The sequence below is a fragment of the Aedes albopictus genome, chromosome 3, assembly GCF_035046485.1.
Source record: "Aedes albopictus strain Foshan chromosome 3, AalbF5, whole genome shotgun sequence".
Lineage (NCBI taxonomy): Eukaryota > Metazoa > Arthropoda > Insecta > Diptera > Culicidae > Aedes > Aedes albopictus.
The window spans coordinates 447,878,935-447,899,088 of NC_085138.1; the positions used below are offsets into that span (position 1 = coordinate 447,878,935).

At 38.2% G+C, this 20,154-nt stretch overlaps 1 protein-coding gene and 1 long non-coding RNA gene across 3 annotated transcripts in view; one reads left to right on the forward strand and one right to left on the reverse strand.

Moving 5' to 3' along the window:
- Nucleotides 1-20,154, forward strand: part of LOC109425818 (dual specificity protein phosphatase Mpk3) — a 120,749-nt gene that overhangs the window by 52,859 nt on the left and 47,736 nt on the right. The window lies entirely within an intron of this gene.
- Nucleotides 1,469-20,154, reverse strand: part of LOC134289933 (uncharacterized) — a 39,794-nt gene continuing 21,108 nt past the window's right edge. The window contains exon 2 of the long non-coding RNA XR_009998761.1: nt 1,469-18,505. This is a non-coding gene — a long non-coding RNA (uncharacterized LOC134289933). The remainder of the gene's footprint in view (nt 18,506-20,154) is intronic.

Here is a 20,154-nt window from a genome sequence, read left to right on the forward strand (position 1 = left end):
AAAATTTGATAGCATTATGATTATTTGTCTAATTTGATGCTGTTTGAGCAAAACTGTGGTAAACTGGGCTGTTAAAAAGACAAGATATGGAAAAAACAACAACACAGTTTTTCTCAACAATGTTTTTCTCAAATAGCCTCAAATTAAACAAGGAATCATAATACCCACACTTTTTGCACGACTTCCTCGCAAAAACGGAGAATTTACTTTCTCACCATACAAAAATTCAGCTGATTGAATACCAATTGATTGAATTGTGGCAAATTCCATGAAAAGGTCATTATGATGCTTCGGAAGATTACAAGATATGTAATAAATTATGTCTAATGCTGTCATTGTAGAATCAGTGTTAGTTAGTCAAGATTCTCCAATTTCAGCGTCCCTTCACGTGTACATTCCCAAGGATGAATTCCTGGAGGAATCTTTGAAGAATCTTTGAGCGATTCCTGAAGGAGTTTCTGGAACAAATTCTGAAAGAATCCATGAAACAACTATTGAAGAAATCCCAGCCGAAATTTCTGAAGTAATTCTAGTAATATTGAAGTAGTCTCTAAAGATATTTCCGAAAGTAACACTTAAGAAATTTAAGAAGGAAAAAAAACTGAAGAAAATTCTTAATAAATTTCTGAAAGAATTTCTAAAAAAAGAATATTTTTACAATCCATAGTTGAATTTTCTGAAAAAAATCTGGAATGAATGCCTGGAAATACATAACAAAACCTCTTGAAATACTTTCGAAAAAAAAATCCTGGAGAAATCCCCAAATAAAAATCCAATTTTTTTTAATGAACTTCTGGAGAAATACATACAGAAATTCTTAGAGGTACGCTTGGAGGAAATCCTGGAGAAATTTCTGAGAAAATGCATAGACGGATACCCGGCGGAATTTCTGATGAAATCTCTGTGTCAATTTCTGCAGGAATCTCTGCAAGAATGTCTTCCAGCCTTTCCATGGACATCCTCTGTAGAAGTTCTTGGAGCAATTTCTGGAAGAGAAAAGTCTTGAAGGATTATCTAAAGGAACGTGAAGAAATTTTAGGAATTTCCTTAAAAATCTCTTGTAGAATTCCTTAAGCAATCCTTGGAGATAGTTCTTAAGAAAGCATCTGAGAAAAATTCGAAGGAGTTTTGAGCTTCTGATACTCAATATATCCGTGAATCAAATTCTAAAAAAAAAATGTATGGAGTATTTTTGAGAAAGTTCATGGAAAGTTTTCTAGATGAATGTTTTGAAAAAAATCTGGAGGAATCTCTATTAAAGAAATCTGAAAAAATTCGTAGATGAATTTCTGGAACAATCTATGCAAGATTTATCCAATCCATGCAACATTTCTGACTGTCCGTGCAAGTTTTAATTAAGGTGTTGTTGGAGAAATTTCTAAATGATGTTCTGAAGTATAAAGGAATCTCTAGAAGATAATTCCTGGAAGATTTTTTCAGGAAATCGTGAACGATTTTTGAATCCTAGGATAGATTTCAACAATGGTTCATGAAAAAAATATCTAAAAATCTGTGGAAGTTTTTTATAAGTAATTCGTGGAGAAATTTGGCGAATTCATTATTGAAGCCGCTGGAAATTTTCTGAATGAACCCTTTGAAAAATTTGTGAAGAAACCCCTTGAGTAGTTTCTATAGGAATCCCTGCAGAAAATTTTCAAATGGATCTCACATTTTTTAAAGAGTTCCTGGAGGAATTACTAGAGAAATCTCAGGATTTTTTTTTGTCAGAAATTCAGATTCAAAAAGTAAACCCCGGAGAAGGTTTTGGAATAAATCTTTGGGGGATCGTTTAAGAAAATGATTAATGGAATTTCCGAAGGATTTTTTGAAAAAAAAATCTCAAAAAGTCTCGAAAAAAAGGTAAATCCTTGAAGGATTTTCTGAAGAAATCCCTGGAAAATTTCTACGAAAAAACATACACAACTCTATCTGGAACTTCTGGAGAAATCCCTAGTGGAATTTCTGAAAGAATCTCTGAACGCATTTTTTAAGAATCCATAGAGGAATTTCTACTCAAATTCATGAGTATTTTTTGGCAGAATCTGGTAGATTTTCTAAAGAAATCTCCAATGGATTCTCCAAACAAATGCCTACGAAAATTTATGAATAAATTACTTGAGGAATTTCTGAAGTAATCTCTGGGCGAATATCTCAAACAAAATCTCTCTGAAAAGATTTGCGAGAAATCACGGAGGAATTGGCGAAGCAATTCTTGCCAAATTTCATTAAATATTTATTTGTGACTGTGGAGGAACACATGGAAGATTTTCTGAAATATTCTGTTACATAATGATTTGAAGTGGAAAGTTTTATTCGGAGACATTCGTTATAAAGTTGAAAATTTTGCTTTTACTCAATTTTCATTAACACCTCGAATTGCAACAAAAAGCAACCGAGCAGATAGCGGCACAAACCTACACTGCTTAAGGTGCCATTAGACTGTTTGTCATTATGGTAAACATTTGCCATTGAAGACCGGCATTTATCCAAGGTGTCTGTGATTCACGTTATATTGGTCAATTGTTGGGCTTGTTTGGCCAAATATTTGTTACGTCTAATGAGACCTTTATGCAGAGAGATCGTTCGGCAAATACAACACATCCAGTAACCACGTTCTATCAACTGTTTGTCATGAGTCTCTTAATTTCCGAAGGAACCCCTTGAGAAATTTCAGATGGGATGCCTGGAGGAATTTGTGACACGATTCTGCATTTTCCAAGGAATCCCTGAATGAATTTCTGAACTTTTTATTTTTTTGGGACATTTATACAAATAACGTTGTGTATGTCCATTGCTCAAAATATTGGCTTTTGAATAAACCATACATAGTTTTGGCGACAAAAGATTTCGATAGTAACAAAATAGCGAGATAGTGATTTATTCGTTATTTAGCGAGAATACTAATATATGCCAAAAACTCCGTGCCTTTTATCGAAAACTCAATTTTCATGCAGTTTCTATATGTTTTAGTACATTTTGGTATAAAATTTCAATAAAAATAAAATAAAAAATTTTGCTTCGATTTTATGTAAAATTCGATTTTATAGACATTTCAAAAATTGAAATGTCCACTACATCGAGGTATACCTGTACATTGACGAATTAATTTTCCCGGAAACTGGTTAGAATCGTGAGAAAATCCAGCATAATTATGCTGAAAAATATCGCTGAAATTGTGCATGCGTCTAATATGTGTTACTTTAATAATTTACAGTTCAGCATTTGGGTACCTCGCACCTATTAGATATTATTCGCTTAAAATACTTACCGCACTCCACTCGAGTAGCTGTAGCTGATCCAATCCGGTGAGGTGGTCGAAACATAGTAGGCTGCTGCTGTGGCGTTTGCCCGCGCGTGGGCGTCGCTATCTTTGATTATTATCGACCACTAGCGTGCACAGGGGGGGGCAAGGGGGGGCACTTGCCCCCCCCTTCTACAAAAAAATCTATGCACCATTTTTGCAATTCTTGCACCTTACCACGCAATGTTGAGAATCACTGAGCTATGGTGCACCATTGACACATACAATTTCTTAGTATCTCATGCACAACCATGATGTTCTCAAAATCATCTAGGCTAAACTCACGCACCATCTTCTAACTAATCAGTGATATCAGCACCACATTTGAAAAACATGCAACATTTTGGCATTTCGTATTCCAAAACTGTATTCCATGTACGTGAACCATGGTGACTTCGGCATTACATTGAATTCTAAGCACCATTTTTTGCAATTCGTGCACCTAGCCATACAAAATAACGAGTATCACTGAATAACAGTGACGATTAATACCGCACACTAACATCATGCACCTTCTTCAATGCTTTCAATGCACCATCATGATGTCCACAGAATGATCTAGGTATCCAAGCATTATGATGATCGCATGAAATGTCTTTTTATCAATTAAGTATCTAATACCTCATACTGATATGCACCATCATGAAATTTCATGCACCATCACAGCTCTTCAAGCACCATTTCAGCGTTTATCATATCATCTAGGCATCTAAAGCACCGTAATGCCGTGAGCATCACGCAAAATACATTTTTTTGCATGCTATGCACCATTTTTCCAATTCGTGCACCTAACCATAGGCTTTGAAAAACGTTGACAACTAATGCATCATCTAGTATCATGCACCTTCTTCAAAGCTTTCCAACCACCATTTTTGCATTCACTATATCATCTAGGCATTTTATGCACCATTATGATGTGGTTCACACGTGAATTTGATGCACCATTTTGGCATTTCGCATACAGAATACAGAATTCCTTGTACCTGGACTATGTTGATTTCTGTGCCGCATTGAGTTTCCCGCACCATGTTTGCAATTCGTGCACCTACATATGGAATTTGTTGAGTATAACTGAATCATGGTAAAACTAATGCACCATACAGACATCATGTAGCTCCTTTGCATTCCATGTACCACCATGATGATCACATAAATATCTAAGCACCATCTCACGCGTCATCTAAGCACATCTAAGCATTTAATTCACATTGGAATTTCATAAGCTCCATTTTGCCATATCGTACACCCAGTTGTATTCCATGTACCTGACCCATGTTGACTTCCGCACCATATTAAATTCTATGCATCATTTTTGCAATTCTTAATTTTAGATCTAACCACCCAATGTTGAGAATCACTGAATCATGGTGCAACAAATGCACCCCTGATACAAACAATTTCTTAGAATCTCATGCACAACCATGATGTTCTCAGAATCATTTTTAGGCTAATCTCACGCACCATCTTTTAACTAATCAGTGATGTCAGCACCATATTCGAATAACATGCACCATTTTGGCATTTCGTTTTCCAAAACTGTAATCCATGTATGTGAACCATGGTGACTTCGGCACTACATTGAATTCCAAGCACCATTTTTGCAATTCGTGCACCTAGCCATACACAATGTCGAGTGTCGCTGAATAACGGTGACAACTAATACAGCACACTAACATCTTGTACCTTCTTCAAAACATCCACAGAATGATCTAGGTATCCACGCATTATGCTGATCTCATGCACTATCTTTTAATCAACTAGGAATCTAATGCATCATACTGATATGCACCATCATTAAATTTAAAGCACCATCAAAGCTTTCCAAGCACCATTTCAGCGTTTATTATATCATCTAGGCATCTGGTGCACCATTATGTTGTAAGCATCACATAAAATACTTTTATTTTGTATTCTATGCACCATTTTTGCAATTCGTGCACCTAACCATGCAACATGTTGATAATCTTAGAATAACGGTGACAACTAATGTAGCTCACAAGCATCATACGCCTTCTTCCAAGCCTTCCATGCACCATTTTGGCATTCATTATACCATCTAGGTATCTTATGCACCATTATGATGTGGTTTACATTTGAATTTTCTGCACCATTTTAGAATTTCGCATACAAAATAGTATTCCACGTACCTGAAACATGTTGATTTCTGTGCCACATTGAGTTTCCTGCACCTTTGCACGATTTGCAAGTGCACCTTAATATGAAACATGACGAGTATAACAGAATCATGAGCTAATGCACCATACAGACATCATGCACCACCATGATGTTCACAGAATCATCTAGGCAACATCTCACGCACCATCTTTGAATCCAATATGTGTCTAATTGCGAAATAATGCACCATCGTTAAATTTCATGCATTACTAAAGCATTTAATGCGTAATCGTGGCGTTCACTATAGGCATCTATTGTACCATTATTATTGTATGTAGTTTCGTACATCGAAAAAGCATTTCTTGTACGATGTCAGCTCTAATGCATCATACTGACATCAAGCACCATCTTTGAATGACATGCTCCATATCAGCAATCAATGCACCATACCAATGAACTGAGTGTTATCAGAAGATCCTATACACCACGGTGACATCATGCGCCTTTATTGCCGCTCGCAATTTGGTTTTCACGCAGCACCAACATTTTTATGTTTACACCATCTCCAAATCTCATGTTTTATCTTAGCATTCTATAAATCAAATTGCAATTGCTTGCCACGCATGCATTATCTCGATGTTCCCTTGATCATTAAGGTATATAATTTACCATACTCACATCACACACCTTTTTAAAATTCTTTACACCTTCTTGATGTTCATTGTATCATCCACAATTGAATTTTATATATCATTTTGTGATTCGCGTATCAAAATAGCATTCCGTGGATCATTTTGAGAATTACTTTACCAGCTCGAGAAATATCTGGAGTAATCCGTGGAGGCATTCTAGGAGAAATTCCTGGAGAAATTTCAGGGGGAATCCTTAAAGGGCATCGTGGAGGAATCCCTGAAGGCATTACTAAAGAAGTGCTTGAAAGAATTCTTGAACGTAGCTCTCAAAAACTGGAAGAGAAGTCTAGAGAAATTCCTGTAGAATTTGCAGAAGAAACTACTAAAGGAATTGCTGGAAAAATTATTGAAGGAATTCCCTGGAGGCATTTCTAAAGGAATCCTTGAAGAATTTCCTGGGGGAATCCGTAGAGGAATTCGTGAAAGAATTCATGGAGGAATTTGTGGAGAAATATTTCGAAAAACTCCTGTACAAATTTCTGGAAGAGTTCCAGAAGGGGCTCATTAACGAACCCCTGGAGTAAACTCTGGAGGCATTCCTGGAAGAAACCCTGGAGAAATTCCTGGAAGAATTTCTGGAGGATTCTCTGAAGGCATTCCCGAAGGAATCCTTGAGAGAATGCCTGAAGGTTTCCTTGTAAGAATTCCTGGAGGAACTTCTGGAAGAATGTCCGGAGGAATTTCTGCAGGAATCCCTGAGGAAATTTCTGGAGAGACATTTGGAGGAGTTTCTAAGAATTCCTGGAAGAAGCTATGATAAATTTCTGGAGAAATCCCTGATGTAAACCCTGGAGGAATTCCTGAAGGAATCCGTGAAGGAATTACAAGATGAAACACTGGAGGGGTAACAGAAGGAATCCATGAAATAATTCATGGAGGAATTCCAGGATGAATTGCTGGAGGAATTCCTGAAGTTTTTTTTGGAAAAATTCCTGCATGAATTTGTGGAAGAATTACTCGAGGAATTTAATGACGAATGCTTGCAGAAATTACTGGAGAAATCTCTGGAGGAATTTGTGGAGCAATTTCTGGAGGAAACAGTGGAAGCATTCCTGAAGGAATTTTTGGAAGAATCCGTGAACAAATTCTTGGAGGAATTTCTGGAGGCATTCTTTCAAGAATTACTGGAAGAATTTCTGGAGGATTTTCAGGAGGAGTACTTGGCTGAATCACTGGAGACATTCAAAGAGGAAATCCTAGAGAAAGCTTTGGAAAATTCCTGGAGAAATCCCTGCTGTAATCCTAGGAGGAATTCCTGAAGGAATGCGAAAAGGAATTCAAGGATGAATCCCTGGAGAATTACTAGAGAAATTTCTGCAAGAATCCCTAGAGGTTTTTCTGGAGAAATTCCTAAAAAATGTAGGAATTCCTGGAAGAATTTCTGGAGGATTTCCTGAAGGAATTATTTGAAAATTTTCTGGAAAAATATTTGCGGCTTCCTGGAAGGATTACATGAACTCCTCGAGCAAAAGAATTCCTAGAGGGATTTTTGAGGAATATCTGAAGAAATTCATTGAAGAATCCCTGGAGGAATTCCTGATGAAATTCCTGGAGAAATTCCTGGCGAAATCCATGGAGGAATACCTGTAGAAATTCCCGGAGGTATTCAAGATGGAATTAAGGCGAAACTGGATCCATTTCCTCACTTTTTGGTTTTTGATTTTTTATAAAATAACGAAGCAATATTTTCAAAATTGGTTTTCGTACACATGTGGAGTATGGATCAAGGTAGCTCCTAATTTGTTTCGTGGTGGAAAATATTTTTCGCTTTTGCAGAAACCATTTTTGAATAAAATTTCACAAAAAAATGGTTTCTGCAAAAATGGAAAACTTTTTCCACCTAAAAAAAATCAGAAGATACCTTGATCCATGCTCTACATATGCACGAAAACCAATTTTGAAAATATTGTTACGTTATTTAATTAAAAATCAAAAACCAAAAAAATGAGGAAGTGCTTCCAGTTTCGCCTTAACGAAGGAATTTTTGAAGTACCTAATAATGGAGGAATTCCAGGAGCAATTTCCGAAAGAAATCTTTTAGATATTTTTTGCGAAACATTCCTGGAGAAATTCCTGGAAGATTTTCTTGAGGAATCTTTGGAGAAATTCCTGGAGGAATCCATGTTTGCATTCCGGGAGGTATTTCTGAATAAATTCCTGAAGATTTTTTTGGTGGAATATCTAGAGAAATTCCTGGATGAATTCTTAAAGGAATTTCTGGACAAATATTTAAGGCTTCCTGGAGGAATTTGTAGAGGAACTCGTCGAGGAATTTGTGAAGGATTTTTTTGAGTAATTTCTGAAGAAACTCATGGATGGACTCCTGGATGAAGTCCCGAAGAAATTCCTGGAAGAATCCATGGAGAAATCCCTAAAGGAATTCTTAGAGAAATACCCAGAAAAGATCCGGGAAAAATCCCTGCTGTAATCCTAGGAGGGATTCCTGAAGGAATCTGTGAAGGAATTCAAGGATGAATCCCTGGAGAATTCCTAGAGAAATTTCTGGAAGAATCCTTAAAAAAATTTCTGGAGAAATTCCTGAAAAATGAAGGAATTCCTGGAAAATTTTCAGCAGGACTTCCTGAAGGAATTTTTTAAAAAATTTCTGGAAAAATATTTGCGGCTTCCTGAAGGAATGATTTAAGGAACTCCTCGAGCAATTTCTGAAAGATTTCCTAGAGGGATTTTTGAGGAATATCTGAAGAAATTCATTGATGGAATTCCTGGAGAAATTCATGGAGGAATCCCTGGAGAAATTCTTCGAGGAATTCCTAGAGGAATTCCTGGAACAGTTCCGGGAGAAGTTTTTTCTGGAGAAATCCGTGGATAAACTCTTGGAGGAATACCTAGAGGAATTCTTGGGGGTATCCATGAAGATTTTTTTTTTTGAGGATTTTCTGGAGCAAAAACTAGAGAATTTTTTATAGTTGTCCCAGGAGAAATTTCTGGAGAGATTCCTGGAAAAAAACCAGATATTAAAATTCTGTAGAAATCTCTGGAAAAAAATCTCGAGGAATTCCTGGAAGAGTTCCGGGAGAAATTTCCTCAGGATTTTCTGGAGAAATCCGAGCAGGAATTCCTTAAGGTATCCTTGATGAAAATCCTGTAGGAATCCCTGTAGAAATTCAAGATGGAATTACTGAAGAAATTTTTGAAGGAATGAATGGAGGAATTCCTGGAGGAATTCCCGAAAGAATTCTTTGAGGTATTTTTTGCGAAACATTCCTGGAGGAATTCCTGGAGAAATTCCTGGATGATTTTCTTCATGAATCTCTGGAGAAATTTCTGGAAGAATCCATGTTTGCATTCCGGGAGGTATTTCTGGATAAATTCCTCCAGAATTCAATTCATTTACGAATTCAATTCATTTACGAATTCAATTCATTTACGAATTCTTAGAGGAATAACTAGAGAAATTCCTGGATGAATTCTTTAGGGCATTTCTGGACAAATATTTGAAGCTTCCTGGAGGAATGTCTGGAGGAGCTCCTCAAGGAATTGATAAAGGATTTTTTTAGCAATTTCTGAAGAAACTCATGGATGAATTCCCGAAGAAAATTCGGAGGAATCCATGGAGAAATCTCTGGAGGAATTCCTAGAGAAATTCCCGGAAAAGATCCGGGAAAAAATCTTTTAGAATCTGGTGGAATTAGTCGAGGAATTGCTGGAAGAATCCCTGGAGACAATATTAAGGAATTCTGGCAGAAATTCTTAGATAATTTTCTGTAGGAATTCCGGCAGCAATCCCTGGAGGTATTTCATGAGGATTCCATGGAAATATCCCTGGAGGAATTGCTAGAAGTGTTTTGGGAGAAATTGATTGAGAATTATGTGGAGGATTCCGTGAAGGATTTCCTGGAAAAATCCCTGGATGAATGCCTTGAGAAATTTCTGGTGGAATCCATGGAGGTATCCCTGAAGGAATTCTTGGAAGGGTTCCGGGAGACATTCCTTTAAGATTCTCTGGAGGAATTCTGACAGAAATTCCTAGAGGATTTTCAGGAGTAATTCCTGGAGGTATTTCTGGATGAATTTTTGAAGAAATTCATGAATAAATCGTTGAAGGAATGGTTCCCTGAAGAAGTCCTTGAGAATTTCCTGTAGAGTTTCCTGGAGGAATCCATTGAAGAATTGCTCCAGAAATTCCAGGAGGAAATCCTGGAAGAGTTCCGGTAGAAATTCCTTTAGGATTTTCTGGAGGAATCTGTAGAGCAATTCCTTGAAGAATCCCTGGAGGAAATATTGAAGAAATTCTGGCAGATATTCCTAGAGGATTTTCTCTAGAAGAAATTTCATGAGGAATCTCTGGAGGAATTCCTGGGGGTTATTCTGGAGGAATTCCTGGAGGTAATTCTGAAGAAATTTCTGGAGTATTTAGTGGAGGAATTCCTGGAGGAATTATTTGGGGAAATTCTGGAGAAATATATAAGGCTTCATGGAGAAATTTCTGAAGGAACCCCTCGAGGAATTTCTGAAGGAATTTCTGGAGGAATTTCTGCAGGATTTTTTTAAAGAATTTTTGAAGAAATTTTTTAACGAATCCCTGCAGGAACTCCTTGAGAAACTTCAAGAAAAAGTTCTAGAGGAATTCTTTGAGGAATGCATGGAGAAATCCCTGTTGTTTTGGTGAAAATTCCCAGAGGATTTTTTAGAGGAATCCCTGGAGGAGTTCCTGGTAGAATTTCTGGCGCTCTTCCTAAAGAAATTTCTGAAAGAATTCCCGGAGGAATTTCTGAAGAAATTCATGGATGAATCCTCGGAGGAATTTCTGAAGAAATGCCTTGAGAATTTCCTGAAGGAATCCATGGGGGAATTTCTCGAGGAATTCTAGGAAGAATTCCTGGAAGAGTTCTGTTAAAAAATCATCTAGGATTATCTGGAGGAATGATCAGGATCGAGGATCAATTCTTAGAGAAATCCCTAGAAGAAATATTGTAGGAATTCTGACAGTCATTCCTAAAAGAAAATTTCAGGAGGAATCTCTGGAGGAATTATTGGAGTATTTACCAGAGGAATTATTTGAGGAATTTCTGGTGAAGTATATGAGGCTTCCTGGAAAATTAATGGAGGAATATCTGAAGGAACTTCTCGAGGAATTTCTGAAGGAATATCTGGAGGAATTTCTGAAAACATTCATTATTGCATCCCTGGAGGAAATGTCAGGAAAAAATCCTGGAGAAATTCCTAGGGGATTCCGTGGAGAACTCCCGGTGGAATTTCTCGCGGAATCATTCGAGGAACTCCTGGAGGAATTCCTGGAAGAGTTTCGGGTGAAATTACTTTAGGGTTTTCTGGTGGAGTTCATGGATGAATTTCGGGGAGAAATCCCTGGAGGCATCTCGGAGAAATTTCTGGATAGATTTCTGGAATTTCTGGAAGAATGTCTGAAGGAACTACTCGAGCAAATTCTGAAGGAATACCTAAAGGATTTTTTTTTTGGAATATCTGAAAAAAATTATGAATGAATTCCTGTAGGAATTCTTGGAAAAATTGCTGGAAAAAATCCTGAAGAAATTCCTGAAGGAATCCGTGGAGGATTTCCTGGACAAATTTCTTTTGGAATTCCTCGAGAAATTCTTGGAAGGGTTCCGGGAGACATTCTTGGGGAACTCAGGCAGAAATTCCTAGAGGAGTTGATGGAGGAATTTCAGGAGTTCTTCCTCGACATATTTCTGAAAGAATTCCTGGTGGAATTTCTGGAGGATTTTTTGTGGAATTTCTGAAAAAAATTCATGGATGGATCTCTCGAAGAATTCCTGATGAAATTGTTTGAGAATTTTCTGGAGGAATTCATGGAAGAATCCTTGGAGAAATTTCTTGAGGAAAACCTGGAAGAATTCCGTGAAAAATTCCTTTAGCATGTTATGGAGGCATCCTTGGAGGAAATATTGGGGGAACTCTGACAGGCAGACATTCAGGTTTTTCCTAGAAAAATGTCAGGAGGGATCTCTGGAGGAATTTTAGGAGTATTTACTGGAGGAATTCCTGGAGGATTTATTTGAGGAATTTCTGGAGAAATATATGAGGCTTCCTGGAGATATGTCTGAAAGAACTCCTCAAGGAATTTCTGAAGGAATTCCTGAAGGAATTTGTGGAAGAAGTTTATGAGGAATTTCTGAAGAAATTCAGTAATGAATACCAGAAACTCCTGAAGAAATTTCTGAAAAAAAATCTAAAGAAATTCCTGGAGGGTTTCCTGTAGGTATTCCTGGAAGAGTTTTTGAAGAAATTCCTCTAGGATTTTCTGCAGGAATCCGTGGAGGAATTCCTGAAAGATATCACTAGTTTCATATTGGAGGAATTTCTAAAGAAATGTTTGAAGGAACCCCTCGAGGAGTTTCTAAAGGAATATCTGGAGGTATTTCTGAAGAAATTCATTATTGAATCCCTGGAGGAATTCCTGAAAAAAAATATCCTGGAGAAATTACTGGAGGAATCTGTGGAGGATTTCCTGTAGAGATTCCTCGCACAAATTTTGGAAGAGTTCCGGGAGACATTCTTTTAGGATTCTCTGGAGAAATTCTGGCAGAAATTCCTAGAGGATTTTCTGGAGAAATCCCTGGAGGAATTTCATGAGGAATTCTTGGAGGAATTTTTTTGGAGGAATTCCTGTAGGAATTTTTGGTGTTATTTTTCGAGAAATTTCTTAAGGAATTTCTAGAGGAATTTGTTGAGGAATTTAAGAAGGATTTTTTGAAATAATTCATGGATTCAGGAATTCCTGAAGAAATTCGTTGAGAATTTCCTGGATAATTTTCTGAAGAAACTCCTGGTGGAATTTCTCGAGGAATTCCAGGAAGATATTCTTCAGAGACTCCTTTAGAATTTTCTGGGGGATTCCGTGGAGCAATTCGTAGAGGAATCCCTGGAGGAAATATTGGGGAAATTCTGGCAGACATTCCTAGAGGATTTTTCCTGAAAGAAATTTCAGGAGGAATTCCTGGAGGTAATTTTGGAAGAACTCATTGAGTATATACTGGAGGAATTCCTGGAGAAATATTTGAGATTTCCTGGAGAAAGTTCTGAAGGAATTATTGGATGTTTTTTTGGAGGAATTCCTGGAGGAATCATGCACGAATCTTTGGAGAAATCCTGGAGGAATAGGGTATATGGATCATTCCTTGGCCTAATTTGCAAACCGCCTTGACAATTTTGACCATAACTCATGAATTAATAGCACTAGAAATAATATGTTGACCCTATTACGCACTCTAGGCAATGCATGTTTCACCAATTGGAAGTAAACTAACGTAAATATTCAAGAATTTACTTAACTAAGTTGAAAAGATTCGATGTGATGGTATGCAACGTTGGTCTATGGTACATAAATTGGCCTATTAGTGGATACAACGTTGGCCTATTGCTTTCCATGCACTAGAACCACTAATTATCTCATTTTTTCAATATTTCTGCTGAGGTATTATCTCTGTTTGTTCACCAATCATACTTTCAAATTTTTTCGGAGCCAAATTTTCAAAAAAAAACTATAAATAAATCACTTAAACTAAAGTTCTTTCTTTTTAGTAACGAAAACAATGCAACCCGATTATTGTGTTATATTTTTACAGTCACCGCACACAAAATCTATCTTTCTGTTCGTTCTTTCTGGTTCTTACGCAAGCAATGTTGTTGGCGTCACTTTACTGATGGGCCAAGATTTGGGTACATAGTGAAAAAAATGTCCTCAATATTCGGCCCACATATAATTTGTAAAATAGTTATTATTCGTTAAAATCAAACATACAAATTCAAAATTGCATCTTTGACCGTCGCATCAAATGTTCAGTTATTGAAAAGGCAATTCGAAATATTCCAGAATCATGCCATTTATGATCATGTGTGTAGACTACCCACTAAGTCGAAGAATCATGGCGTCTACAAAAGCTAAACAAAGTGACATTTTCATACAATTTCAGTACTCCAAAGTGCTAAAATTGAAACGAAATGTTACAGGTGTTTGGGGCAAAGCTTTTCCGATATCCAGTTCGGCGTGTTTGTTTGAGTTTTTGGTTAACGTTAAGATAGGCCGAACGAGGGGACTATGCCAACGAAGCATCCCGATACCCTATCTGTAGATTGCAACAAGGATTCCGATCAAAATGTTCTATCTAGGAATTCTGACATTCTCCAATTCTAGGATCACTAATTGTCCAGGATCAAAATTCTTTCACAACGCCAATATTTTTTTTCTATAATTGATAAGGTTCTCAATATTCTCCATTGTATTTGATACGTTCATAAAATTTTATAAGAGTCGAGATAATGATTTCATATTAAAGTTTCGTAATGCCTTGAAATCATCACCATCCGAAGCCTTCTCCAGAATCCCAATATGAAGTACTTGGCGATGTTAGCACCACAACATGTTGAAACCCCTACTTGGGAATTCATATTGCGTGTAACACCATAATTCTATTTTGCACCATGATCATACATATATTGCACCATAATTATGGTGCCCCCCCTAAGCAAGAACCCTGCGCACGCTAGTGAAACTGGTTAGAATCGTGAGAGAATACCCATCAGAGAGTGGGCAGTAGGCGTTGCCGCGTGCAGTCGCGTTTTGAGCTGCTCGTCACATTTCATTCGCGTTCGCCAGTTTTTTTTTTGTCTTTTTCGCGATTCGGCGGACGGTTCGGCCGGTGCTACGCCATCCGGATAGTTCTTCCGCGAGTGAAAAAGTGTATGTTCTGATTTGATTTTAATGGAAAGTGGTTTAATGAAAGAAGAGAATTGTGAAGGATTGTGAATTTAGACCCGCGTTGCTAGCTGTTCAGCTGGGTACGCTACACACTACCCCATCCGGAGGGTACGTGATTGCATGCCGCTGCTCGGGGTTTGCAAACGGTGCCGGAAATCGGTTCGAGAGTGTCGAAATTTGTCGTCGTATCCGCGATTGCCATCCGGTAGTTTGTCGGTCGTGAAATGATTGTGGTGACTTTGGATGACTCCTGATTTTTTGTGTTTTTGTTGACGTCTGGTTGATGTGACACACCATAAGTGATGCGGGATTGGTACCAGAAAACAGTGTTATCTCATATCCGATTCTATGAGCGTTGTAGCGACGTTTGTTCAACAATAGATGACAGATGCTTGCGTGACGGAGGAACGGCGAGGAACAATCCTGACTGCGCTGTTACGACGTTTCCATGGAGGTGGCAGCGCTACCTTGGATGGTTTTCGGTGAGATTGTTCTGATCATTACTACTACGAATGGAACTAAATACGTGCCAGTTTCGAAGATTACCTTTGAAGCAGGAAGTGTGTTTGCAATAGCATTATCCATTTGATAACGGCATTGTACACATGCGGGGCTTGTTGTAAGTGAAAGTGACCTCGGAATGGACGTGAGTAACCAGACATTCTGAAACGGGTCACTGGATCCCAACAGAGCTATCACCTTTCAACTCCCGGGCTAAAGATGAATTCAGATTGTAGTGTGAAATTCAGTAAAAATCATACATACAACTGCAGACATCTTTCTTCCATAATACCACTGCCGGACATTGGGAGTTGAATTGTATATACACACACACACAAACTGGTTAGAATCGTGAGAAAATCCAGCATAATTATGCTGAAAAATATCGCTGAAACTGTGCATGCGTCTAATATGTGTTACTTTAATAATTTACAGTTCAGCATTTGGGTACCTCGCACCTATTAGATATTATTCGCTTAAAATACTTACCGCACTCCACTCGAGTAGCTGTAGCTGATCCAATCCGGTGAGGTGGTCGAAACATAGTAGGCTGCTGCTGTGGCGTTTGCCCGCGCGTGGGCGTCGCTATCTTTGATTATTATCGACCCACTCAGCTTGTCGTCGGCTACCATGCTGCTCTCTGGGGAGCTGTTTTTGTTCCTAGGTACCACCCAGCCCACTTACCTATTGCCGCCGCCGCCGCCGCTACATTTTGGTACCCCCACGTGCAAAACAAAATGATATTTACATTCCACGAACTTTCCGAACGCAGTTCTAAACAGAAAATCATAAAACTTGGAAGCCGATCTTCACCACTGACTGCAACAGGGGGAGGGGCGGGGCGGTCGTTAAATGGAACCGCCGCGCCGGTAATATGTAAATTGACAATACCCAGTGGGGAAATCGGAGAGAAAGAGAGAGCTGGATCTGAGTGTGTGTGTGTAGGTGGGTTGATTTGTCGTGGAATTGACAACGGTGCTGCTGCCAGTGCCCATACCTAATGGTGTTATGGCGTTAGAAAACTTGCCGACAGCGGAAATTCCATTGGACGCACGCACCGTATCCGTTTCCCGTTTTGCGTCTCCAACCAGAGTTTCTGGATACCGGCAGAAGACATAACACCCGCCGGGTTGTGCTGAGGGGGAATCGGAGTAAAACGCACAATACAACGATTCCCATAAATATCTAGTTCGTTTCGGTGTAGAAATGATAGTAGGCCATCCGATCTAGTATGCAAGTCATTCGTGTTTTACAATGAATAATGCAACATTCTTCTTCTTCTTTGTCTTGGCGTAACGTCCCAACTATGACAAAGTCTGCTTCTCAGCTAAGTGTTCTATGAGCTTTAACGGTTTTTAACTGAAAGTTTCCTCCGCTAATGACCATCTTGCGTGTGCAAATCGTGAGGCAGACACGAAGATACTTTATGTCCAAGGATGCCAAGGAATTTTTCTTTACGAAAAGTTCATGGTTCGAGCGGGAATCGAACACATCACCCTCAGCATGATCTTGCGGAATGTCCACGGCTTTACAGCTGTGATAGGGGCCCTGAATAATGACTGCATATTTTATTGCAAATTTGAAGAAAATTTTAATTTTAAAGCAGATTAAAAAGCTACCGTAGATGTACTGTCAAACTACTAATTTTCAGGTGTGTCGACAGAATAATTCAGCGGTTTACAGAATTCACAAGCATAGTTTTTCTCAACAGAAATGCGTTTTACGCTGATTTCCCGTGAAGTGAAGTAGCGAGGCCTTGTCTATATTAGCACGCTTCCCGCCATCATTAGTAGATGTGCGATTTTAGTCAATACTGTAACTGCCTTCCGTTTTTACAGGGAAATCTAAACGAGCGCATCCGACAGCCGGTTTCGCAAAACTGTAAGCTAGATACTCACTGGAAAAAGAATGACGTAATTTTTGATTGTTAATTGGAATTTACATATACACTTGATACAATGCAGAGTAATAAAACTTTGTTCAGCTTATGTTTAGTGAGTGTTTGGTTAGCAGAAATCTAAATTGATTCTGCTCATGTGGGGGTAAGTTGTTTAGATCGGGGTTTTTCAAACCATCATCATATGACAGATAAGGACATTTCGACACTGATTCTTCATTAGGGCCTAACTGAAATTTTCGATTTCTCTTCATCGATCCTCTCTTTGTGTTATTACAGAATGTGAATTGAGTTTTCCCAAAATTTTTTGATTGAAATGCGAAGGAGATGACTACATATTGCTATAGAAACAAAAAGAATAATAATTTTGTTCGATTTGATCAAGTAATTATCGAAAGAGAGAGTCGACGAAGAGAAATCGATCAAGTCAGTTAGGCCCTTATGAAACATCATTGTCGATTTTTCAAGTTTGCCAATCAATCGATGAATGAACGTCTTTGTTGTCAACAGTAGCTCCAACTAAATGTTTTGCCCGGGTATCTTGGCGCGACGACGTCGTCCACGGTTACCATGCCAACGTGCGACTCGCGATCGAAGCATGCGAGCAGAAATTCAAACTGGAGAAAATTTTCAACTGAACCAGACGCGTGCTTTCAGCTAGTGCTTATTGTAAAACTAAATTATAGAGTTAAATTGTTAGATTAAATAAAGTAATATTAGAAATTATTATAAGAAAAATATTTTAATTCAAGTTCTTCTTCTTCTTCTTTATGGCTCGACGTTCGCATTGGAACTTGGCCTGCCTCGCTTCAACTTATAGTTCTTTTGAGCACTTCCACAATTATTCATTGAAGGGCTTTCTTTGCCTGCCATTGCATGAATTTGTACATTGTGTGGCAAGTACATTAATACGCTATGCCCAGGGGGTCGAGAAAATTTTCCCGACCGGAACGGGAATCGAACCCACCGTCTCCGAATTGGCGATCCATAGCCTTAACCGCTAGGCTAACTGGAGACCCCAGTTCAAGTTCAAGTTACTAGTGGAAAATTTTGAGGCATCGGTTTTTGAGCAGTTCAGGTGAGTGCTGACCGAGGCCCCCGCATAGTGGCCTTATTGAAAGATCGGTAAAGAGTTGGAGAGTATCGTGAAGTAGTAGAAAATGTTTACAATAGCCTTAAAAAACTGATCCGAAATACAAGTACATTTCGAGTCACGAATCAAACCAGTATTCAAAAACATATGTAAAATTGATATTATTGTTATTTTATTTGCATGAAGCAGTCTTGCAGCCAGAAATCTCTATAAGGGATCGACCCAAAATTACGTTACACATAAACTTTATACATATACAGCCATTCCAGAAAATCTTTATACTGAATCTCCGAATGCCATGAAACATGGTGGGTTTATAATTCATTTTAATAAGGCAATTAATGAGACAGATGCAATCACCTATTTTTTTTTTGTTTACGATGTATTTTTGACATCCGATGATTGGGGTGATAGTTGAACACAAAGGAAATTGTTAAGCGCCGACGACACTTGACGAAACGTTGTTAAGTTGTACTCACACTGTGTTTACTCGCAAAAAGTCGTCATGGATTGCCTTATTAAAACTGTTTTTTCATCATTAGAGTGGAAATTTTATAATAGGGTGGTCTGAGAAATCAAAGTTTTTCAAAACCAAACATTTTAATATAAATCATAAGTTTAGAACCAGTAGGCTATACAGGGTGTTAGGTTCCTGAGTGCAAACTTTTTAAAGGCTGATACAGGACCTTAAATGGTGAAAAAAAAATTGTTTTATGCATATGGTCAAATCTCAACCGTTACGTAGTTATTCAACTTCCCATGTTTTTGACTCTTACGATCAAAACGATCAACGATCAATTCTGACTATACATGTCAATGGTTGCTCCTCCGTGATTGATCTGAACTGGTACCAGTTGCACTGTGATCCAACTGAATAAGGGGCTGGGACATTCCACATATTCTCAAAGTGCAATTTTAGCAGCTCATGCATTTTTGATCAATAACGGCGCCGGCCAAGTCCTTATAGTCAGCTGGGAAGGGAAAGGAATGTTAGAGTGTACTGGTTGTTGCTACTAGAGACCGAGAGCACTCTGCGTCCCACAACCCGCACGGACTGGGGTATTTGTTAGACGGAAAGGATGGGAGATCTGGGAGTCACCGTTGGGTCGGTGATGCGATCCATGGATAGGGTTATTTATAGTGTTCGTGATAGATTGTGTGGTGAATAAGGTGAATAAGGTCAAGCGGCACAGCACGCTTTGGTTGCATAACTTATAGGCGTTATATATACACTGTGCTGTGAGTGGAAGTTGGAAGGGAGGGAAACGACTTTTTCAATTCGTTTCTGGTTCTAGCGATGGCTATGAACATATGAATATACATGAGTTGTATATGTAGAGAAGAGAGAGTAAGAGAAAGTGGATAGAAAGATACAAAGTAGGATGAAAAGGACGGGCCAGGGATTGAACCCATGACCTTCTGCATACGAATCAGAAGCGGTAGCCACTAGACCACCAAGCCCGTCCAACTTCCCATGTTTTTGACTCTTATTGCCTTAACTGGCAATAACTTGAAAATGGTCAAACTTATCGAAGTTTGTTTACCCTTATTATTTTAGTTAAATAACTAAGTTTTCTAGAGCAAAATAGTGTATTTTTATTGGTTTTTGTCAATTATTTTTGAAACATGCGTAATAAATTAAAATTCTTTCTTTGGCAAAGTTGTGGCCCCTGTTACACTCTACAATTCGTTCGTTGACACTAAACTTCTAGCTCCTTTCGTTTTCTTGCAATTTTGATTTAAATGTGCGGCACAGAGCGCAAAAAAGTGCTTTCCATGACAGTTGCAAATTTATGATCTGAAATGTGACGTTAAAATTGCAACAAAACGATAAGAGATAGAAGTTTGATGTCA